We start from the raw sequence: 23499 nt of genomic DNA, 5'->3' as shown, positions 1-23499 counted from the left end.
CCGCAGTCACACGCTAACAGGAAATGGAACTTTTTGGAAAAACTCGAAAACTTCTCCCAGGACAGAACGTCAAACAAGAAATGTGTCAGATGTATAGCAGGGACTCTCTGGTTGACGACCGACCGTGGCCGCCCTTGCTTGTTACGCCCTTTGTTTGCTAAAGAACCAACGTGTTAATTTGTTTCGAGGCTCCCTAGTTGACCTACTGAAATTTCTGACTCTTTTGGTTCTTGGTTTTATTGTGTTGAATTGTATCAAATTATTGACTTTAATTCATTTTTGGACCGTAGACTATGTTTGACACTGGACATAAAGCAAACAACAACTAATCGATCATTTCTTTTTTACAAAATCTTACCCCTCACCCCCCCTTTTCCACCCCGATCCCAACGATTTTAAATATTCTCATTTGTGATAAGTATTTATTTCTGAGCCTCACAGAAACAATATTAAGCTTGGCCTTTCTTGAACTGTCAATTGCTGATTATATCTTTTCAATATTATGTATAAAATGATATGAGCTAGTAGCTATAATTCCAAACTGTTAACACCAAGTGGCACGTTGATCTTTAATCTACACTACAGCATTTGAAAAACAGTTGATGGAATGACTTGTTAAAACCATCATTCTTTGACACTGCATCAAATTGAAAACTTACAGTAGATAGTTTTTGTATGAAGAGTTTTTGTATGAAGATCTAGTCTATTTTAAAACATTTTCAAAGTTTATGCATATGATTTGTTGTTTCTATGGCAACACTATCATTAATAATGCCAGGAATAGTATTAATATTTCCTAAATACCTGTATAATGTAAGTAAAAGTGTATAATTCATTCTTATATGTATCGAAGTTCATTAAACGAATTTGTAAAAATTAACACTTATCAGTATTTTTGCATCTGGACAGCTTCTTTCCATGGCACTACATTCAATTGCAAATATTACACAATTGAATATATAATTTGTAAAATGATTTTATTGGTTCTTTCTAGTTTTTCTTGTATACTTTTCATGATCATGAAAACAGACTGAAATTTTTCATAATCAGCACTTTTATCCAGATTAGAGAAATTGCATTTGTTTCCTTCAAGTGATAATACTATTATCTATATGCTAGCTATACCAGCAAAATTATTTATATATACACATGTGTGTATACAGTGAAACTAATTAAGTATTTTAGTTTCCCTACTTTTGTGCAAACTTTATGAAACTAACTAAAATTGTTTTAAACTTGTGTATCATCATAAAGTTGTTTCCATAGCAACACAGTTAAAACTATAATACCATTATATAGGAATATGTTTAAAATTTTGATGATTACAATAGTTTCTACAAATTTTGTATTGATTTATTTTTTCTGACAGCAGAATTAGGTTTTAAAACAATTATTTTCATAATTTTCAAAAAAAAAATTTCTGAAAAAACGAAAACTAGGCATTTTGTATCCATCGTAACAAAAAAATGAGACATACTTCCCCATGACGTTTTCACATTATCGATAAGATAAGACTATGGTATTTATGAATTCTTGTTTAACTTTTACTTAGGTGTCCGCAAAAACTTATTGTGAGCATTCAAAAATGACATGAAAAGGGTATTTTTTACCTAATGCAAACCACATAAAAAGGGGGGTGTACGTGATAATGATTAAAAATTAATATGAACATATCAGTTATTAAATTACATTTATAAAATGCATTTATTTAATAAAATAATAAAAAAAAAATTAAATCGGATTATTGGTTGCTATGGCAACCGATGTAAATGGGTGAATTTTTAAGAAAATTAATGACTATGCGTGCCACATTCCCTATATAAGAGTTTAGATAGTAACAGAGAACCAGTATTAAAGTTTTGAAACGAAAAAAAACAGGGCCAATACAGAAATTAGCGGGAAAAAAGCCGTATTGTGCCTAGGGTTAATACGGCTCTTTCACTTCCGGTTTTTAATTTTGTTATAATCATTTCATAAAAGTGTTATGAACTGGCTGTTTCTGGAATGGCACTGGTAAAGATTCTCGGTCTTGAATCTATAACAGTGCCAATACAGAAACAGCCAGTTAATAACACTATATAATCATCATCCTATTTCAGGAAATACACTTAATGCCTGAAAATTTCAGGCAATAACTTAATGCCTAGGCGTTAGCTTATTGCATAGGATTTAAACTTAAAGCCTAATTTCACTTAAGGTTGCGAACATATATATTAGTCTTCTGTGCACCATTTTATCATATTTTACGCATCCATATCGTATATTTGTATTTTTTTTCTATATCGGTTCGTATGATGTGAAAATATGGCAGATACTTAGTTGTCGTGTTATGTATCCGTAGTTAACCCATTGTCACCAGTTAGTAAACAACCAACAAAGAACCATGGATATCGAGCACGTGTATAACAAGTACTATGAGATAAAAGTCTTTTTCAATGACAGATCCATGTGTATTACGATCACTGGATGTTTACGAGAAAGGTCACACTGAGTTCACTGCAAACGGAAAACATATGGGCGAATTGTTTATTGGAAGCAAAATATTGAAAAAAAGGTATATTTCTTCTAAATTTGGACAAATTATACATTTTTTTAACATAAGTTTTATAATAAAAGTGGCAATTAAGTTATAAAAAAAAACCTAATGCATCATTGTTTCTTTATTTTAAAGATTCATTATGACTTTAAACAGTCTACACTTTCTTTTTTACACACATAAACTAGGGTCCTTTGAACATTGTCGACTCAGAACACAGTGTATTGTGACAAGGACTCGTAGATATGGCATTATTTGCATATGCATCAACAGAAGAAACCACAAACGCTAACAGAGTGTGCAGACTTTTGCTTGGTCCTTGTACAGACCAACTACGTGACTTACTACGTCATCATGTTCCAACTTCTACGTTTCCATCTGTAATCAATCATCATAGATGTAAATTGCCTCGTCTTACACTGCCACAGAAGAATTTGATACTACCCAACACGGGATGTTATTCAGGCAATTATGTTGACATGGACATCTCTCTGCTGTATATACTGCTCAGAAACATCTGTGGTATACCGCCACATATAAATGGTTGGGGTTATGATCCAGTTCCAACCGATAGAACGACTTCAGCAAACATTGAACGGATTAGATCAAACCGGAATCAATGTGTTCACTCTGCAAGTCCAACTCTGTCTACTGCTGATTTCAATTCAATCTGGTCCTCCGTCAGATCAACAGTCGTGGAAATTGATAATTATCTCAGGAATGGTAATAGATACGAGAAAGAAGTAGATTTATTGCGACACGAAACGATGGATCCTGTGCGAGATAATCATTACAGAGACGAACTTGAAAGACAGACAAAAGAGGATCAAGGAACTAGAGACAAAGTGAATGAGTTAAAACGTAAGTTTAAATTATACTATATTTAAAGTTTTAAGAGCACCAGTGAAACACATTTGTGGTTGATGTCCTACCTGTAAGATATAAAGGACACAGCAAATTTTTACAATTCCCTTTTTCTTCAAAGGAAGCTTTTTAAAGTTATTTTTTGGGGCATTTTTCTTGGCAATATTAGATAAAGTCATGGTGTATCTGTTAAATTAAACATTTTAATCAGGGATAATAATAATCCCTGAAAAATAAGGAATTATACAAAATCTTTAATTCTACAGATGAACTGTAACATATCCTCTCTCCAGCGTTATACATATATTTCATTTTCTCAGTATTGTTTTGTATGGAAAGCCGCATTAATACAGCTGAAACTTCACCTCTGTACCCAAGTCGTAGGTAATCGTTAACTCTTCGTAGAAACCTCTTTTCCAACATAATTTTTAACAGAGTAATATTCATATAGATAATTTGACAAATTGGTTTTTCAATTGAGAAATTTGGTATGCAAAAAAACAATGAAAAAAAAATGAAAAAAAAATGAAAAAAAGTCATGGACCATGTTAAATTAATTTCATTATCCACTAACATCATGCAACAATGATCGTTATCAAAGTCAAGTACGAAATGAGAATGCGTAAACACACATATAAAGTTACTGGCAGTTTTTATTTGAAGATAATCCAATAAAACGAATAAATGATCCAAGAATTCAATTATAGAAAAAATAATCAACTCGTTAAAACTAGATATGCCATGCGTTAAGTAATGTGTTGTACGATTACTCGTTGAATATTTGTTTGTTTTGTTTCTTTGATTAATCATTCTTCAATTGTAAATGATTTAGCTTGTCTAACTTCATGTTTAGTAAATGGGAATCAATTGTTTTTCTTAAGATTAATGTGATTTGAACAATAGCTAATTATCGTATCCTGTTAACCTATTCTGAGATAGTTACTAGCTATCTGCATACATCTGCTTTTTTTTGTAGATTTATATATTGTCTGTAAACATCACTTGTGAAATTTATGTTTTAAGGAAAACTGAGTATTGAAAAAGAAGAAGTACAAGTAAAGATACAGAAAATGGATAGTATGTACATGTTGCAAAAATAATTATACCTTAATTATGAAGCAGAACACTACTAGTATAATGCAATATTTTCAATAAATGCATTTTATTCACGCATCAAAACGAAATAAAAGCACAAAATACCAACGAGGTAAATAAAATTAACACTATCACCAATGAATAAGACAACAATATACAGAGAAAGGAAAAAGAGATAGGAGAAACGGAACAAACATATATACTTTCACTGCAAATTTTTCTGTATCATATCCAGTTATGAATGTTTGAGGTGTAAACTAAAGAAAACTTTTTCAGTCACTTCTTATCATTTTAATATAGTTTCTTTGCCACAACACTTGATAGAATTATCCAGTTTGGGTGATACAGAACCTTTTAAATGGAACGCTGATATGCTACTAAAACACATCCAAACAGAAATACAAGAAAACAGAAAATCTGCTTCACTCTAACAATTAAAAACTTGTAATTTCAGATGAAATTTCAACACTAACAAGATGTTCATTTCCGCAGAATTTGAAGGGTATGTATAACAGCAGCATATTTTTCAAAAAATCTGACGATTCGAAGTGTGACAATATTGCTGGTTAATTGTAAATTTACAATGGTTGCATTTATCCTAAACCAATACTTTGGAACTCTAATCATTTAAACGATGCAGCTTTTAGATAAATCTAAGTATGATTAGAGTCAAAGAAAAGAGGGACGAAAGATATCAAAGGAACAGTCAAACTCATAAATCTTAAATAAACTGGCAACGCCATGGCTAAAAATGAAAAAGACAAACAGACAAACAATAGTACACATGACACAAAAGAGGGACGAACGATACCAAAGGGACAGTCAAACTCATAAATCTAAATCAAACTGACAACTCCATGGCTAAAAATGAAAAAGACAAACAGAAAAACAATAGTACACACGACACAACATAGAAAACTAAAGAATAAACAACACGAACCCCACCAAAAACTAGGGGTGATCTCAGGTGCTCCGGAAGGGTAAGCAGATCCTGCTCCACATGTGGCACCCGTCGTGTTGCTTATGTGATTACAAATCCGGTAAATAGTCTAATTCGGTAGGTCATATTCATGAAAGGGAAGGGGATTGTAGTTACGACGTAAGGAACATATCCGATATCATTTGTGAAACGGTTATTCCATAACGGTCAACCAACTCGTGATGGCGTCCGTAAAATTTACGAAGGGATGATTTCAACTTCACTATTTGGAACTCTTGGTTTAATAGCTTCCTTGTGAGCAGCAAACCTCTATCAAGAAAATCATGATAGGAAATGCAAGCACGGGAATATCGTATCAATTGGGAGATATATACCCCGTATGCAGGTGCTGCTGGAATGTTGCTACTTAGAAATGGAAAGTTCACAATTGGAAAGCTGAAATCATCTCTTTTGTCGTAAAGTTTTGTTTTCAACCGACCCTCATTGTCAATTTCTAGATGTAAGTCAAGATATGAAGCCGACTTAATTGTATCTGTAGTATCCTTTATCTCTAGTTCGATTGGATAGATGCGTTCCACATAGTCACCAAATTTTGAATAGTTTAGTGAAAGAACATCATCTATATAGCGGAAAGTAGAGTTAAAGGATATTGCTAACTTCTTGTCTTTCTTCCTAAGAAGTTCCTGCATGAAGTCAGCCTCATAATAATAAAGAAACAAGTCGGCGAGTAGAGGGGCACAGTTTGTTCCCATTGGAATGCCGACATTCTGTTGAAAAACACGTCCTCCGAACGTAACAAATATGTTGTCAATCAAGAAATCAAGCATCTTGATAATATCAGTTTCAGAGAATTTTTTGTTTGAATCAGAGTGATTCTTTACAAAGTAGGATTTATCCCTCCCTAAGACAAGATACTTGTATCTACGTTGGACATTCTTTTTTATGAAGCAAAGTAATACCAACTCTTTCAATTTGTCTTTTAGTTTGGAATGTGGAATACTTGTGTACAGAGTAGAAAAGTCAAATGTTTTAATACTGTTACAAGATGAAAGAGAGTTAGATTGTATGTACTCTAAAAGATCTTTTGAATTTTTAAGTATCCACATCTGATTCACGCCACCTCTAGAATAGGCAGTTTCACAATAACTTTGAAGCCCGTCTTTGATTGCTGATAAAATAGATGTTAATAATTTAAAAAGAGGTTTCGTGGAGCACTTGGAAGACCCAGCAATATACCGTTGTTTGTAAGGACACTTATGTAGTTTAGGTATCCAATACAGTGATGGAAGATCCAGTTCTTCATGTTTGGTTGAAATTCCAAAGGAACATAGAACAGACCTATGATTATCCAGGATTTCCTCTTTGGTAAGTGTCGTGAGGGTATATGTTGAGTTTCCAAGTGAATTGTCAATACCTAATTCGTTTATCAAGCAGTTGATGTAGTGACTTTTACACACAAAAACGATGTTATTTGGGGCTTTATCTGCGGGGACAACAACATATTTGTCATGGAGGTCGGATAGGTGTTTTGCAACATTTGGGTCTTTAAAGATTGACGTAGCATGGGCATTGATGGACCCATTCAGTTTCTTAATTCTGATTTGTATCAACGACCTCACTGCCTTAATCCATTCGGAAAGAGTGTCTACGTCTTCCTTCTCGCGCTTAGCCCATTGCCTGGCATAATCCTCGACTGAATCCATCAAAATTTTAAAGTTGTATTTCCAATTGATGGATTTAGGCTCTCAGAACATAGAAAACTGAAGAATAAACAACACGAACCCTACCAAAAACTAGGGGCAATCTCAGGTACTCCGGAAGGGTAAACAGATCCTGCTCCACATGTGACACCCGTCGTATTGCTTAGGTAGCAATAAACAGTTAGGAAAAAATATTCAAATTTGCCCTTTTAAATTTTACCAACCTCTTTTCATTGCTTTCTTGCAATATCAAGCTTACAGTTTGTGTCATATATGGGCATATGTATGTAATCAGAAAACTCCATTTTATATCCAGTATATAAAATGGTAAAATATAAAAAAAATTGGGTGTATCCATGGCAACAATCTGCATTTATTTGTTATAAAATATTGCAAAAGGGGGGAAAAGATGTCACATATTTCCCCAAAATTTTGCTAAAAGTAGAATTTCAATCGCTTGAAGTAATACCTTTCCTGAAACTGTGTACATATATCATTCAGCAAATCCAATGAAAATCATATGTCTTTCATCTCATATTTTGGTAAAATTGCGTCAAAAACTTCGTGTAGAAAAAAAGTGTTTGCAAACATTACATTAATTTCTGGACCGATGGCCGGTATAGCTATGAAAATACGGATTGTCAAACAGAAACAGCCCATAAAACATGTAAAAAATAATCTTGATGCTCTTATAAACCATCTTTGAAGGTTAAATTAGCACTCAGCTGTCTAAAATGAAAAAATTTTACACAATAACTTTCCTATTTGAAAAATCCACAGGGGCCAAAATGCGAAACTAAACTCCTAACTGTGTATTGCTACCTTATGTGATAACAAATCCGGAAAATAGTCTAATTCGGTAGGTCATATTCATGAAAGGGAAAGGGATTGTAGTTACGACGTAAGGAACATATCCGATATCATTTGTGAAACGGTTATTCCATAACGGTCAACCAACTCGTGATGGCGTCCGTAAAATTTACGAAGGGATGATTTCACCATTTGGAACTCTTGGTTTGATAGCTTCATTGTGAGCAGCAACCCTCTATCAAGAAAATCATGATAGGAAATGCAAGCACGGGAATATCGTATCAATCTGGAGATATATACCCTGTATGCAGGTGCTGCTGGAATGTTGCTACTTAGAAATGGAAAGTTCACAATTGGAAAGCTGAAATCATCTCTTTTGTAGTAAAGTTTTGTTTTCAACCGACCCTCATTGTCAATTTCTAGATGTAAGTCAAGATATGAGACCGACGTAACTGTAATTGTAATATCCTTTATCTCTAGTTCGATGAGATAGATGCGTTCCAAATAGTCACCAAATTTTGCTTTTGTCCCAAAATTTTAATACGTTGTCAAAGACTTTCAAAATGCAAACAACGCACTTATGGGTCACCATTATTTCTTGACCATTCAACAATTGACTAAGAATACCCTGTTTGTTCCATAGTTCTTAACGATAATGTCATTTAAAATAGTACAAATTGATTTACCCACAATTGAATATTTATAAATTGAATTGTCTAAAAAAAAAGTTAAATAATTAAAAAAAACCGAAGTGCACGGAAAATTCTAAACGGAAAGTTTATCAATCGACAAAATTAAAAGCTAAAACAACTTAAAACGAATTGAAATCAACTGTCATATTCCTGACTTGAAACAGGCATTGGTGGACGTTTCGTCCCCGAGGGTATCACCAGCCTAGTAGTCAGCACTTCGATGTTGACATGAATATCAATTATATGTTCATTTTTATAAATTTTCTGTTACAAAACTTTGTATTTTTCGAACAAACTAAGGATTTTCTTTTCATAGGAATATATTATCTTAGCTGTATTTGGCACAATATTTTGGAAGTTTTGGTCCTTAATGCCCTTCAACTTCGCGCATCTGGCGTATTAAATTATAATCCTGGTACCTTTGATAACTATTTACACAACTGGGTTGCTATTGGACGTTTTGTTCCCAAGGATCACCAGCCCAGTAGTCAGCCCGTCGGTGTTGACATGAATATCATTTATATGGTCATTTTTATAAATTTCCTGTAACACAACTTTGAATTTTTCGAAAAACCAAGGATTTTCTTATCCTAGGAAAGGATTATCATAGCCGTATTTGGCACAACATTTTGGAACTTTGGGTCCTCAATGCTCTTCAATTTTGTACTTGTTTGACTCGTTGTCTCGAACTCGGTTTACTCGAAATTTCGGATGAGTCGAAGTTTTCACGTGGTCCCGAACTTTGTTCCATATAAATGTATGTATTTCGACTCCTGATGAGTCGAAATTGGATCAGTCGAAATTTCGGTTGAGTCGAACTAAATTTACATGTTAAAAAAGTATTCGAAAATCATTATTTATCTCGAACTAATACAAATATGTCAAAGCATGACCTGCGGGATTTAAATGGATTGAAGAGTTAATCTGACAATACACGTGTAATTAAATTTCCGGTCACTGACCACTGTAATTGATTTATGACATGCTATAGAATTTTGATGAATAATAAGTGATACATTGTTAATGTTCATGACAAAGTATTTAAAATGTTTATAAAACAATTAATCGTGATTTACACTAATGAGCTTGGGTGTGTATAAAGTGAGGATTAAGACTTCCGTTGATGATCACCTAAAACTACTCAATCGGCGTCTTTTATCTTGTTGTATCTTCTATTGAAGAGAAAGAGTGAGATGAAACAAAATAAAGAGAAATCTAATTTTTTTTAAATCCCTCGAGAATAAACAATTTTGTCAACTTTCAACGACCTAAATAACACTAAGATCGATTGGAAATTACTCTCTCTCGGATAAAGGCCATAGGGAAAAATTGTAACTGAAGCAATTAAATAAGTAAAAATAATGATAGACCATCGATCTGATACCAGAATATAGGTCCCCTTCCCATATTCATCCGGATTCATTTTAGCTTTACCAAGATAAGGAAGAGTTGTGTCCCTTGGAAAGGCAAACTTCCGTTTTTCGTTTGTGTGGAACTACGTGTATCTCGAAATAAATCTCTGGTACGACTGACTCCGAGCGTCACGGATGAGTCTTATGTAGACGAAACGCGCGTCTGGCGTAAAGTTATAATCCTGGTACCTTTGATAACTATTTACACCACTGGGTCGATGTCACTCCTGGTGGACGTTTTGTCCCTGAGGGTATCACCATATCATTAGTCAGCACTTCGGTGTTGACCTGAATATCAATTATGTGGTCATTTTCATACATTTACTGTTTACAAAACTTTGAATTTTTCGAAAAACTAAGGATTTTCTTATCCCAGGAATTGATTACCTTGGATCCTCCATGCTCTTCAACTTCGTACTTGTTTGGCTTTATAAATATTTTTATACGAGCGTCACTGATGAGTCTTATGTAGACGAAACGCGCATCTGGCGTACTAAATTATAATACTTGTACCTTTGATAACTATTCGAGATAACGAGAGTCGACTGTATTTTGATTTGAGCGTCACTGATGAGTCGTATGTAGACAAAACGCGCGTCTGACGTATTTAATTATAATTCCTGGTACCTTCGATAACTATTTCCTTAGGTAGAAAATGAGGTTGGCACTGTAACACAATGGTCAATAACACAATAGCGGGATGAATAAGATAATTTTTTGTGTAACGGGCATTTGAAATTCAGTTTGCAGTTTCCTATTGTTCTTGACTAACGGATAACTGCATTCTTGTCAAGGCCCATGTAAGTTGATTTATGGCGAATGCCGATCAGTAACTTATAGATGTATATATTGTCATCTTTCGTCACCGTTTGATAGTTATTTCATTGGCAATCAATTCACATATCCTTAATATTGAAAATGGAAATGGTGAATATTTCAAAAAGACAACAACACGACCAACGAGCAGACAACAGCCGAAGTCCATCAATGGGTCTTCAACGCTGCGAGAAAATCCCGCACCCGGAAGTCGTCCTCAGCTTGCCCCTTATCAAAATTGTTTACTAGTTCATTGAAAATGGATGTCACATAAAACTCTAACACAGATAAAAGAACTAAATTTAAAAAACATACAAGACTAACAAAGGCTAGAGGTTCCTTACCTGGGACATGCGCAAAAATGCGGCAGGGTTAAACATGTTTTGTGAGATCTATACCCTCCCCATATACCTCTAGCCAATGTAGAATAAAGAAACGCATATCAATACGCACAGTAAAACTCAGTTGAAAAGAAGCCCTAGTTCGATGTCAGAATAGGTTACTAAAGTAACTAAGTAAAATGACAATTATACCTAGGTTAAAAAAGGACTACTTGCAGTTACTGACATGCCAGCTCCAGACTTCATTTACAATATATGAAAAACACATAACCCGTATCATGCCAACAACTGGCTTAAGAATAAATGTGCATATTTCCAATGCAAAGATCCTAGGAGTAAACCAATATAAATACCAAAATATGCAATTCTTAATGACCCGACAACAGTATCGTAGCTATTTTCTTTCCGAATAAGTCTGTTTAAAGATTTGGTTAGATTTTGAGGAGAATGCCGACATTTTGTGCTTCGTAAAGAATATTACCATAAATTATTGGATGTGAAATATCTGAACGTATTAGATATCTGCATGTTGATTTATATTTACGTATGGTGTCCTTGTACCGATGATAAAACTTTATACATGTTTTGACTAGTTTGCGATATCGCAAACCCTTTTTATAATTTATACAAAAATTTCTTTCGTTGAAATCAAATACGTTGATACATACAATAGCAAACCAGTTGAGATATATAAACATCATACGATGTTGATAATGGAACATCACCATTTAAAATTGATAGTTAACAAAAGTAAATGAAAAATCATCTCTTTTGTCATAAATTTTGGTATTAATCTTCCCGTTAAAGGAATGGATGTCATGATCCGAAAGGGCAGTGTTAATTGTTAGTAATAGCTTTATTTAAAGTTAGTGTGGAAGGATAAATCTCTGTAGCGTACATAAAGAAGTCGTCATTTTTGAGAGCCAATTAATATATCATCTAGATATCTAAAAGTGTTATTTTATTTTTGAAACAGATGTTGTGTCGATGGTTCTTTGCTGATTTTAGTAATACATTGTAACTTATAACAAAACAGAAATAGGCCCACAATGAGTGTTGCACGGTTCGTTCCCATGTGAATTCCGATAATAGGACGATATAAAGAATCTTCATAGCGAACAAAAACGTAACTAGTAAAAATTCAAGGGCAGTTATAGTATCAAAGCAGCTTCAATTGACATAGTTTTTTTAGTTTGTTGTTACTTAAAAATACTAAAATAAGTTTGAACATATATGTAGGACTCTAAAGTGCGATGGTACTCTAAAGTGCGATGGTTACGCTAAAGTGCGATGGTCTACGCTAAAGTACGATGGCGTATCACGCTAAAGTGCGATGGTTGTTTGTTTGCTCAAGTACAATGGTATATCACGCTAAAGTGCGATTGACCAATATGATAAGGTTCGACGGCTTAAAATGTACATGGATAAAAAAAGAAAGTCTTTTTGCAAAACCTATTATGCTAAAAGAAGGAAGAAAGATACCAGAGGGACAGTCAAACTTATAAATCGAAAATAAACTGACAACGCCATAGCTAAAAATTAAAAAGACAAACAGACAAACAATAGTACACATGACACAACATAGAATACTAAAGAAAAAGCAACACGAACCCCATCAAAAACTGGGGGTAATCTCAGGTGCTCCGGAAGGTTAAGCAGATCTTGCACCACATGTGGCACCCGTCGTGTTGCTCGTGTTGTAACAAATCCGGTATGTTAAAGTATAACATATGTGATGACTTTATGATTTACCGGTAGGCTTACGTGATCGTTTCTAAATTCAGAAGAACCACCACATTGTCGGAATAAGTAACATTTTAATAAGGCGTTAGGCTTTAATTTAAAATGCGAGAAAAAGCGATATTTGTCGAGCTTTCTCATTTTCCGTGAAAAATACATGTTATATTATCCTACACTGTACAAACTATGTTTTTAGCCGACTATTTATAATTTACGCTTAAAAGCACGAACCTTTATTTTACTGACGTTTCTTTTCAATAAAATCGATTTTATTTTAACGGGGACCGTTTTCTACCAATAGAAGCAGGATACACGATACCTATGCGTAACTATATTTTGTATCTATATAGTAAAATGGTCGACTGCAGGACACGCGTTCTTCTTCCAGCATCCGAAATAAATAAACACAGTTGCTTCAGCCGACGAAGCACGATTAAGTCTGAAATTAAGTCATGGACATTTGGTTTAACAGTTGCCGATCAAATATTCTTAATTTATCTTCCGGCATATTCATTTTTGATTTATATAAACAACTGTTAACGTCATAATCCAAGTACAATTCTTAAGTCTATACTTTCGCGGACCATCGGACTTTAGCGTATGGAGGTATCGCACTTTAGCGTATACCATCGCACTTTAGCGTGACCATCGTACTTTAGCGTCCCCATCGCACTTTAGAGTCCTACATATATATCCGCATTCCGACTTTTCAAATGCCAATTTAATCAGGTGTGTGTTTTTGTAAATAAGATTATGAGGCAGAGTGGTATATACGGTAGAACAATCAAAACTTTTGAGCAGATTCGAAATCACCAATATGAGCAGGCAATTTATCAAGTACTTCACAGACCTGGGTTAATTAAAAATGTAATTGTAATTAGCTGTAATTAATTACAATTTTGAAAGTAATCCAATGTAATGTGTAATTGAGCAATTACATGTAATTGAAAGTAATGCACTACATTGCATTTTTTCCATGTAATTATGAATTACTTTGAGTTACATTTAAAAAATTGCATGACAATTTAAAACATTTTTGGCTCTTCTTATGGAACTTGCATTTTCCCTTTCATTTAGTATGCGCTTGCTAATTTATCATAATGAAAAACATATACCATAATTAAACATTCCTCAAAATATGTTAATAATAAGTATAGCATGTAAATTAATCTATTTATATTTAATTCATTAATTTTTTCTACATGTTTACATTAAAAATATACAATTAAAAACAATGCCAATTTATTCAATAGAACTTGTAAATTTGTTGTTCTAACATTACATTAAATCTTAGCCTCATGTCATCCCTTTCACGCAAGTTATTGTTAAGAGCCAATTTGTCCCTTGATTAAAATCCCTAAGGCAATTCTGGTATCTATGATGATTCTATTTTATAGCCACTGGGTCGATGCCACTGCTGGTGGAGATTTATTTCCCCGAGAGTATCACCAGCCCAGGAGTCAGCACTTCTGTGTTGACTTGGAGTTATCATTGATATGTTCATAATTATAAATTATCTGTAATCAAAATTTTGATTTTTTGAAATATTTAGGCTTTTTTATCTCAGGAATATATTACCTTCGCTGAATGTGGCAAATCTTTTAGGAATTTTTGGTCCTCAAAGCTCTTCAACTTCGTACTTCATTTAGACTTTTTTTTAACATTTTTTGATTCGAGCGTCACTGATGAGTCTTTTGTAGACGAAACGCGCGTCTGGTGTAGATATAAAATTTCAATCCTGGTATCTATGATGAACTTATTTCAAACCATCATATTTATATGTTAAAATCTGATCAGATGGTTGTTATTATAAATTTCTTGTATAAAGAACATGCGCGTATGGCGTGCCAAATTGAATATATCCTGATTTCTCAGAAACTGTTTGAACCAAAGTGATAATTGTTTATCTGCATTAGTCATCTTTTCTCTTGAAATTGATTGAACCAAATCTTTCAATCTGTCGTTAAATTTAGGATGAGAAATATTTGTGTAAATTGTAAGAAGTCAATTTACACTATCACAGTAGATTGATTAACATCTGTTTTACCTCACCGGTAGAGGATGATTTTTCACAATTACACATAGCATTCCGGCAGGATTGTAGTTTGTAAACTCAAATTTCATTTTTCTTAATAAAGTATCATTTGAATATATGCTTGATTTGTAATTGAATTGTCGATAGCTATTTGCTTAATCAAGCTAGGCATACATCCCCCCCCCCCAAAAAAAAAACAACATAAAAAATGTGGTGCACACTTTTAAACAACCCGCTAAGCGCGTTATTCAGTGTGCACCACATTTTTTATGTTATTTTTTCCTAGACAGAAAAAACATTACAGTCATTCCTTAAACATTTTAAGTAGACACTTGAAATTTAAAGAAACAAATTTGATAATACAAAATAAACTAATCTGGATCTTTATATATTTATATATGATATCCAATAGTGATTAAATTGTAACAATGATGTTTGAAATATGAAAAAAAAATTTAAACAAATGTTGATCATATATTTTCATTGCTAAAATGTAAAGGTTCAAAGAGTCCTTTTGATAAACTTTACAGGACACGTTATCAAAGTTTGTTATAATGTTTTTGAAAAACGATTTTGTTGGAGAAAAAAATACATTAATTTAAACTTTCATAAAAATGTCAATTCTATCCCGACTTTGTCAATTAAAACAGAAAAAGACGAAGACATATCTAATTTTTTGGTATTTGAGCAAGTGTAAAATCATTTGTTCTCCAGACTAATGCTATACTGACCAGAAACTTAAAGATTAATGACACTATAGAGACAAAAAGTCAATAATTTTCATCAGTTCTACAGTTTTAAAGAAAGTACGACAACATGTAAACATGAGGGAAAATACAAAAATTATGTCATCTTGTGTTTTAGAAATTGAAATTGAAGTTAAGTTAAGTTATTTAATATTATATTAAATCAACCGTCGTTGCACGGAATTCGAACCGTTACCCGCTTTAATAGCATTGATTTCAGCACCGTAAGCGAGAGCCTTATCCCCACTGCTACCGGAGATAACATTAACACGTGGCAAATCAAGCCATATAAACTGTACATTAAAAATGATTGAAATATATGAAATAAACCATTAAAAATCTTGATAAACTAAGGGGGGTCAGCACTTGCAGGTGCGTATAGCTCACAGCTTTAGGATATGAGAAAGGTAAATGTGTTTTATAAATCACAAGTCTACTACCAATTATTATGCCCACTTTTTAGAATTTCGTAGATTTTTCGCATGGACTGGCTCATATGCTTTTAACAAAAAATCACGATGTGTGTAAATGTATGTCTCGTCTATCTTCCTAGATCATACACGAAAGGAAATTGAACAACATATTAGAGAGAAAACATTTCTGGAAATGCAAGCAATTCGAAAATTTATTGAAATTCATGCTGACAAAGATGTTTTCTTAATCACTGGCAAACCAGGAATAGGAAAGAGTAAAAATGGATTAGACCTACTACGACAGCTTGGGGAAAAGTATCCCGAATACGATGTGGTAAAGGTATCGGATCTACATTTAGTTGAACAGATATTAAACAAAGATAGTAAAATGATACTTCTGTTAGAAGACGTTTTTGGTAAGACTAATTGCAAATATAGTGAAGATAGTGATAAGTCTGTATTAGATGTTTTACAATCTTATATCGATGATGGAACTGTTAAGATAATTTTTACAATACGAAGTGAAGTTAAAAAGTCTTTACAGTATCTGTATTTGTTTTCATCCCATAGAATATTTAAAGGGTTTGAGGAAATAGACTTAGATTCAAATAAATTCAAAATGACTGTTGATGAAAAAAAAAAACTTCTTAATAATTATTGCTTAACAAATAACATCAAAATAGTAAATGCTTGGGAAAATGAAAATTACCGTGACGAATCGATTTTAGATAAAACAAATCCTGTAAAAATAAACGAGGCCACACTGATAAATATTGTGAATATAGAGACCTATTTAGGATTTCCTGAATCGTGTTATATGTTTACTACAAATAGAGCTTTAACAAAGTTAGGAATTAGATTTTTCAAACACCCATCTAGATCTTTAAATCATGAAATTGATTGCCTAAGAAGAAATGGTGAATATAACAGTAAAGCCAGAATCTCCTACATTACACTAGTTTACACTTTGCTTTCAAGCAACACACTTAAGATAAACGATGTTGACGAAAGTTTAGTAGCTAGTATCCTTAAATCTTGTTATAACCGAGACAGATTTATTAAAAAGACCGAGATAGTAGATGCAGCAGAGGAAATGACAGGTGGTTATCTTACATATAATGCAGAAATGTCGGTTTTCCAGTTTCAACATCAAACTATATTCGAAAGTATTTTGTTGTCTTACTACAAGGTAGATCCAAAATTAGTATTGACAACGATCGATTTTGAAATGATCCGCGAAATTGTAAAACTTTGCAATTATCATGCTGCAAAAGAAGAAATTAGAATGATTGTGCCAAAAGAATTGTATGGCGACTTAGCAAGGCGTCTTTTCATAATATTTCGTGATCAGTTTAGTCACATGCCTTCTATGTTTATCAAAGTATTGTGCGATAGTGATTTGATGACATATATTGATGGTGACTTTGTTCAACAACTTGGCGAAAACTTTACTGAATCTTCAAATTTAGACATTACTACATTAATAACATACGAAGGTAAGAGTGAAGAGGTAGCCTTTTGTCTTACAGCTGCCATACTTTGGTATACAACTTTAAAAGGTTGGACATGGGAAAATGTTAAAATCATTATGGATGGTATGAAGTGTTCTTTGAGATCAGAAACGAGATCTAATGTGGGAGATGCCTGTAAAAGAACAATAATTGCTGCGTTTCTGTATTCATGTGATAAGAAAACAACTGACACAATTGAACCCTTTTTAAAAACAATAGATGAACTTGAAATACGTTTTGATATTAACAGATGTTTCCAAGATTTAGTTGATAAACAAAATCAGTCTGTAGCCTCGTGTGTTTTGCAGCATTATTCACAAAAGATAAATATTGTAGAAGCTATTCTCGAAACTGATAGAGAAAAGTTGCGTGTTTTGTTGAACATACTTAGTGGGACTTTTTTTTGTTCAAACATTCAATATTCTGTATTGATTAACGATAGAACAAAAATGATAAAATGGTTTTTTACCTCTGTTGATCCAATGCATTTTAACATGACAGAAGCTGTCCAAACGTCTGGCAATAAAGGGTTATTGGAAGTCGTTGATTGGTTTATTAAAACTTTCCAGTACAAATTGTTTAACTGCCAGGTTCTAATGAAAGAGGCTTGCAGAAAAGGCTGGGAAACTGTTGTCTCTAGTTTCCTGAAAGAAGAAGCATACAAGGCTTATGATTTCAAGTCCATATTGATTGCCGCATACCAATATAGCTGGCATACAATTGCAAAAGAATTGCTGGAAAAATCCACCATGCAAACATTTGAAGTTACTGCTTTAATGACAGAAGCGTGCAGAAAATCAGATTTTGAAAATGTTACGTCTTTAATACTTTATATTGCCGAAAAAGACATTAGTTTGAACGACACTATAAAGAATGTATTTGAGGCCTTACAAAGCAATGCTTCTTGGTGTTTGTCTGATTTCTGCACAAATTTTGTCAAGGTTTTATTAACGCATATTGATTCCAACAAAACTTTAACCCGGCATGAAGATTTAAAAAGTCTCAGAACAATAAACTTGTTCTTAGACTGTATTTCCAAAACTGCCTTTAATTTTCGTGTAGCTGTTGCAGAATCAATTTCAGATGACATTTTTCACAAAGAGAACGTTTTGCAGTTATTTATTAAAAACGGATATATTAACCAAATTCATGTGCCATTGATATTGCTAGATGCATGTAAGAGAATGAATTTCAAATTCGTTACCTGGTTGTTAAAAAACATTGATACTAGTTTGCTAAACGTTACGCACATTTTCGATGACTCATGCAAATACCGAAGACTACAAATCGTTGAAATAATAATAAACCATATTGATCATAAACTCCTAAATTTCACGAGTGCATTTCTGAATTGTGTCAAGGAAGAATGGAAGAATCATAATGGGCAAAATGTAGTTGTAATGAAGTTTCTTCTCAAAACCATTGATCATAAATTATTCGAGCTCAGTAAAATTGCTAAACAAACTATAATATATGGATTGGAAGATGTCATGAAATTGTTGTTAATCAATGTTGATATCCAGTCGTTTAACACTGAGGAAGTTGTTGACGACGCCAGTGAACAAGGACTTCTGGGGATAGTGGAAATATTTTGGAATAGTGCAAATAAAGAAAAAATAAATGCACTGAGTGCTGTCAACAGGGCTTTAAAAGGAAACAAACTAGACATTCTAAACTGGTTTAGACAACATATCGATCTTGGGCTTCTGAACATATACCTTCCTTTAAATACACCAATACTGAATAGCAATACTTGGGAAATAGAAATAATTACATATCTATTGAAAAACGAATATACTTTGAGACTCTACATTGATGAAGTCATAGAACAAAACAGAACAGATCTGTTAGCTTGGCTGTATCAAAATTACAATAGCATTAAAACGAACTTTAATGCAATTATTACTAGTTCACTAATAAAAGAAAAAACGACTATTGTTATGTGGATACTACATCATGTTGATAGAGCATTGATTGATATGAAAGCAGCGGTCATAAATTCATTACAAATCGGCTATGTGAATATAGTGATATGGATATTGGAGAATGTTGATGCTAAGATGATTGCAATGAATGAAATGTGTATGCACGGATTTTTGAATACTGTTAAGTGGATGCTCTACAAGGTTTTTCCTAGACCATTAGTAAATGTGAAAACGACGATTATAAGCGCCATAAATCTTAATCATTCAGAAACTGTCCAGTGGATGATTCTAAACGTGGATCCTGAACTTTTAGATATTCAAGAGGTCATATTGTTTACCTTCACTAATACGAATAGTTACAGTATAGCAAAATCCTTGTTAGAGACTGTAAATCACAATTTGTTTGATATGAAGACAGTAACGAACAGAGTTTGTTGGTTAGGTAAACATGAAATGTTAAAGTCGATATTGGAACTTGTTGACCCAATACTGGTAGATATGAAGACCAACACCATAGAAGCCAGTCGTATTGGTCATCTTGGTGTGGTTAAGTGTGTGTTAGAAAATGTTGACCACAGTGTTTTAGATATAAAAAAAGCTTTTAAAGAAGCCTGGAGATGTAATCACCCGGAAATAGTCAAGTATATGATAGAAAATTTAGATCATGCATTATTTGATATGAAGGCATGTGTAAATAGAGCTGTAACGCTTCATCGAATTGACATTCTAGAGAGCATATTACGCAGTCCGATTACAAACCAGCGATATATGAACACACCCGTCATTACATCTTGTGATACAAATTATTACGATATGGTCAGTTGGATATGGGAGAATGTTGATCATACATTACCAGATATAAATACAGCCATCTCTACAGCTTGCGAAAAAGGTAACCTTGACATGATAAAATTACTGTTTGATAGTATAGCCCTTACAAGTATAATAATGAGGACAGTGGTGTATCAAGTCTTTAAAAATGGTCACTTACAAATATTAAATTGGATACTTGATAATGTGGATCATTCACTCCTACATATGAATATAGTATTAAATGAAGCCTTATTGGAAGGAGACGTAGAGATAGTGAAGTATATACTTGACAAAGTAGATCACACACTTTTAGATATGAAAAGTGCCATGAGTAAAGCATGTATATCAAAGAGCACAGAAATGGTTGAGTGTATACTTGACAAAGTAAATCACACCCTTTTAGATATGAACAGTGTCATGAATGAAGCTTGTGAAACAAGGAACACAGATACAGTTAAGTGTTTGCTGGATAAAGTGGATCATAATCTTTTCGATTTCATGGAAGTTATAGATGATTTAGATGAAAGATTTGACGACGACGAAAATAAGTCTAGCTTAAGTATATTTAAAGTAATAGTTGAAAATGTAGATTGGAAAGGGTTAAATATGAAGGCAGTTATGACTTTGGCCTGTATGTTTGATAGTTTAGATATAGTAATGTACATACTTGACAAAGTAGATCACACAGGTTTAGATATGAACAGTGCCATAAGTGAAGCATGTGAAGCAGGGAACACAGATATATTGATGTGCATGCTTGACAAAGTAGATCACACACTTTTAGATATGAACAGTGTCATCATTAAAGTCTGTGATGCAGGGAAAACAGATATAGTAAAGTACATACTTGACAAAGTAGATCACACATGTTTAGATATGAACAGTGCCATAAGTGAAGCATGTGTAGCAGGGAACACAGATATATTGATGTGCATGCTTGACAAAGTAGATCACACACTTTTAGATATGAACAGTGTCATCATTAAATTCTGTGATGCAGGGAAAACAGATAGAGTAAAGTATTTACTTGACAAAGTGGATCATAACCTTATAGATTTCAAGGACGTCCTAAATGAATTATACAAATACTGTGACTACACAAATGAGGGTGGGGTACGTGTATTTAAAGTTATAGTTGAAAACGTCGATTGGAAACGGTTAGATACAAAGACAGTTATGAATATTGCCTGTAAATGTAAGAGTTTAGATACAGTAAAATATATACTGGACAAAGTAGATCACTCACTAGTAGATATGAACAGTGCCATACATAACGCATTGAAAGCATGGAACACAGATACAGTAAAGTATTTGCTTGATAAAGTGGATCATAACCTAATAGATTTCAAGGACGTCCTGAGTGAATTTTATAAATACAGTAACAACAGATACACAAATGAGTATATATTGTTAGTATTCAAAGTTATAATTGAAAATGTAGATTGGAAACAGTTAGACATGTTAGATATGAAGATAGTTATGAATATTGCCTGTAAATGTAAGAGTTTAGATACAGTAAAGTGTATACTGGACAAAGTAGATCACTCACTATTAGATATGAACAGTGCCTTACATAACGCATTGAAAGCATGGAACACAGATACAGTAAAGTATTTGCTTGATAAAGTGGATCATAACCTAATAGATTTCAAGGACGTCTTGGATGAAGTTTATAAATACAGTAACAACATATACACAAATGAGTATATATTGTTAGTATTCAAAGTTATAATTGAAAATGTAGATTGGAAACAGTTAGATATGAAGATAGTTATGAATATTGCCTGTAAATGTAAGAGTTTAGATACAGTAAATTGTATACTGGACAAAGTAGATCACTCACTATTAGATATGAACAGTGCCATACATAACGCATTGGAAGCAGGGAACACAGATACAGTAAAATATTTGCTTGATAAAGTTGATCATTACCTTATAGATTTCAAGATCGTCCTGGATGAATTTAATAAATACAGTAACAACAGATACACAAATGAGAATATATTGTTAGTTTTCAAAGTTATAGTTGAAAATGTAGATTGGAAACAGTTAGATATGAATATAGTTATAAATGTTGCCTGTAAATGTAAGAGTTTAGATACAGTAAAGTGTATACTGGACAAAGTAGATCACTCACTATTAGATATGAACAGTGCCATACATAACGCATTGAAAGCAGGGAACACAGATACATTAAAGTATTTGCTTGATAAAGTGGATCAAAACTTAATAGATTTCAAGATCGTCCTGGATGAATTTTATAAATACTGTAACAACTACAGAAAAGAGTATATATTGTTAGTATTCAAAGTTATAGTTGAAAATGTAGATTGGAAACAGTTAGATATGAAGACAGTTATGAATATTGCCTGTGAATGTGGGAGTTTAGATACAGTAAAGTGTATACTTGAGAAAGTAGATCATAAACTGTTAGATATGAACAGGGCCATACATAACGCATTGAAAGCAGGGAACACAGACACAGTAAAGTATTTGCTTGATACAGTGGATCATAACCTAACAGATTTCAAGGACGTCCTTGGTGAATTTTATAAATACAGTAACAACAACAAATACACAAATGAGTATATATTGTTAGTATTCAAAGTTATAGTTGAAAATGTAGATTGGAAACAGTTAGATATGAAGATAGTTATGAATGTTGCCTGTCAATTTGAAAGCTTAGATATATTAAAGTGTATACTGGACAAAGTAGATCACTCACTATTAGATATGAACAGTGCCATACATAACGCATTGAAAACAAGGAAAACAGATACATTAAAGTATTTGCTTGATAAAGTGGATCAAAACTTAATAGATTTCAAGATCGTCCTGGATGAATTTTATAAATACTGTAACAACTACAGATATGGACATAGTATATTGTTAGTATTTGAAGTTATAGTTGAAAATGTAGATTGGAAACAGTTAGATATGAAGACAGTTATGAATATTGCCTGTAAATGTAAGAGTTTAGATACAGTAAAGTGTATACTGGACAAAGTAGATCACTCACTATTAGATATGAACAGTGCCATACATAACGCATTGGAAGCAGGGAACACAGATACATTAAAGTATTTGCTTGATAAAGTGGATCAAAACTT

General features: G+C 33.0%; 1 long non-coding RNA gene across 1 annotated transcript; it reads left to right on the top strand.

Annotated features, from left to right (window-relative positions):
* Positions 1-4420: 4420 nt before the first annotated feature.
* LOC143048939 (uncharacterized) lies at positions 4421-16551 on the top strand. The gene is made up of 3 exons (XR_012969948.1): positions 4421-4477; positions 4950-4997; positions 16281-16551. It is a non-coding gene; the product is annotated as an uncharacterized LOC143048939 (long non-coding RNA).
* Positions 16552-23499: the final 6948 nt, after the last annotated feature.

The sequence above is a fragment of the Mytilus galloprovincialis genome, chromosome 10 (genome assembly GCF_965363235.1).
Source record: "Mytilus galloprovincialis chromosome 10, xbMytGall1.hap1.1, whole genome shotgun sequence".
Taxonomy (NCBI): Eukaryota; Metazoa; Mollusca; class Bivalvia; order Mytilida; family Mytilidae; genus Mytilus; species Mytilus galloprovincialis.
Note: the sequence above shows the minus strand (reverse complement) of the source record. Positions and strands in the feature narration are given on the sequence as shown.